A 2,945-nucleotide genomic window follows, 5' to 3' on the forward strand; every position below is an offset into this window, starting at 1 on the left:
ATAATAATTAGTTTTAGGGGGAAAGGAAATGGCGCAGTATATGTCTCATAATGCTGAGCTGCTTTTCGGAAAAGGCGCCGTCTAAAAATTTTGCAGATGTTGCAAGCCCTTCTGAAGAATGGACAGGGAAGGCTCGCTCGCAGTGGAGCTGTCCGAGCTGGAGTCATCAAGGAAAGAAAAGAAATAGTACCTTAAATTTGCAGTTTTAAGAATGGTATAATTTTTTATAGCTTTGTTGCATATCTCGTTATGTCGTCCATCTGAATAAAAACGGCTTTATTTTTAGCAAAGTCTCCTGTTTGCATATCTTTGCAGCTTTTTAAGGAAAGAACAGACTTCAGACTGAATTTGGGCTTGAAGCTTGTTTTTGCATGGCTATGGTCGTCATAAATACCTGAGCAATTGACTGTTCCAGAAATAAAACAAGACTTCTTTATTTAAGTGCTTCGAGACATGAAATTTTGCTAAGAAAGTTTTTTTTTTTTCCTCCTACAAAAGCTCAAATATCTGTTACAAAATGCCATTTTTCCTCCTACAAAACTTGAAATTGCTGCTACAAACTGCGATTTCGTCTGCTACAAAAGCTGCTACAAGAAGCCAGTTGTCAGTTCCACCGTGTTTGTCATAAGGAGTACTAGCAGTTGGTACAAACCACTTCGTTTTGTAGTTTAACAAGAACCAATAATTAACATTAGCTATATAATGCAAGACTATTTTCTGAAAGCCTGGCCATGACGGCGGCTTTTCAATGGAGGTGTAAAGCAAAACACTCTTGTACTGTGCAATGTCAGTGCATGCTAATGAACCCCATGTGGTCGAAAATTCTGCAGCCCTTCACTACGGCATCACTCATAGCCCAAGCCACTTTGTAACGTTAAACTCCATAAACCACAACTATTTTATGAAGAACATGTAGGTTACGAAAATTACACTAGTTGTAACCCTCATAACCTTCACCTCAGTAGGGAGTGTGCATCATGTGCGTGCAATGGTAGCCATTTAAGGTGAGCCTAACCCAGTGTCTGCTCCTTCAATAATGTGTGTGTAGCTCTGTTCAGGGCTGTTCCCTCTTGGTAGAGATGACCTTCTTAGCTTCTCTTGAGTTTCCCACAGACTGGATTCTAGCTCAAGGCAAGGTGCTTGGCCAGGGCGCCCCGATGGCTACACCTGACGTCTCTTCCCGGTTGCTTGTGCACACCGGCTGAGGCCGCCTTTCATCAGTGCTCTGCACCACACCAAACTAGCTTGAATCACAGCGGTCACTGAGCTGCTCACAAATGTACAGCACACAAGCAGCACGGATTACATAACTGACTTTGTGGATGTCATACTCAAGGCCCTTCAGCACCATTCTAAAGCGTGCCTTGATACGTCCAAAAGCATTTTCGACAACACCTCTGGCACTCGGCAGCTGGTAGTTAAAGGTCTGTGAGGGGGACCCAGAGGCACCTGGAAGGGGTACAGCTTCATCAGGTGCGTCTGCAAGGGGAAAGCTTGATCACCAAGAAGAATTGTGCCAACTCCCACACCTTCAATGAGCTATGTTTCTTGTCGGAACAGCTCACTAGCCAGAGTAGCTGGCAGTCGAGACTTCTGAAACAGTGCCGAGTCATTGTTCCTACCAAGGCTCCCAACATTCCTGCATAGGAACCTGTATGTGTGGTCGACGACAGCAAGTAGAGCGACACTGTGCCACCCCTTATGATTGTATTATACAACAGATTTTTGCTTTTTTTTGGGGGGGGGAGGGAGGGGGGCACACCTCGATATGACAGCCATCAACTGCACCGACACATTGAGAGAAACCACAGACTGCTGTGAATTTACACATGTGCTCGTAAAGCTCAGCTGGTGTTGGGAAATGCACAAATCGTGCTTCCAACTACTCCACTACCACGCCGCAAAATTCGTGAAATATTAAATGAACGCAGTGACTGCTGTGAATTTACACATGTGCTCGTGAAGCTCAGATGGTGTTGGGAAATGCACAAATCGTGCTTCTAACTGCTCCAGAATCACGCTGCAAAATTCGTGAAATATTAAATTAACTGACGCAGTGCTCACGCCAAACAAGTTGGCAGCAGTCCGCTCTTCTGATGATGTTGCGAGGCAGTACAAGCCGATCGCCACGCGTTTCTCCAGCGGAATCGCATTCCGCGTGTTTGTATCTTGCCGGCTCATGCTTCCGCAAACAGCCACCGTGTACCGGAATGTGCTGCGGTTGATCCGAAAGTTTTCTCGGAGTCCGCTGTCCGGAAGGGGTCTCGACCACGAGTCTGGGCGCGGGTACGCCGACAGATTTCGGTCACGGACGGACAGGTGCCCCGGCGCCAACAAAAAGAGCTTCGGCCGCCCCCCGGTGTCGCTTCCTCGTCTCTTTAAGCATGACAATTTCAGCGCTCAGTGCCAGCATCTGTACGCGCAGGCGTTGTAGCGCTGCCGGCAAGGTTTCGCGAGTCGTACCCGTCGTCTGCTATTCCGCGCTGCCTGATGCGCCACGAACGCAGCCCAAAATTGAGCGTCGCCCTCATTCACGACAGGCCTGCTAAGGGCCAACATAGGCTTGACACACAAGACGTCCGAAGGATCTTAACTACACAAGCACAGCACTCACTGTGAAAGAAAAGCCACGAAAATAAACAACGATAGCATTGAGCAGTGATGCGTCGCGGCGAGCAGTTACAGGGAAAAGAGGCTAATGTAGCCAAAGTAGGACGCACAGTCGGCTACGAAGTCGACTGTGATTATTGTTTAGAACTTGTTTTTAGATTTAAGCTAACGACAGCCACAAGCACAAAAAAAGTTTTAAGCAGGCCTTAGCACAAGAAACAACGTTTTTTCTCTTATGTGTTCTCTTCAACGTAGCTTTGTTTAATAATACGCCTCAGTGGGCGACGTTTTAACTTCAATGAGGCGAGTATCACATGATCACAGCGTGGCGGGAA

This window comes from Amblyomma americanum, chromosome 2 (assembly GCF_052857255.1).
Source record: "Amblyomma americanum isolate KBUSLIRL-KWMA chromosome 2, ASM5285725v1, whole genome shotgun sequence".
Lineage (NCBI taxonomy): Eukaryota > Metazoa > Arthropoda > Arachnida > Ixodida > Ixodidae > Amblyomma > Amblyomma americanum.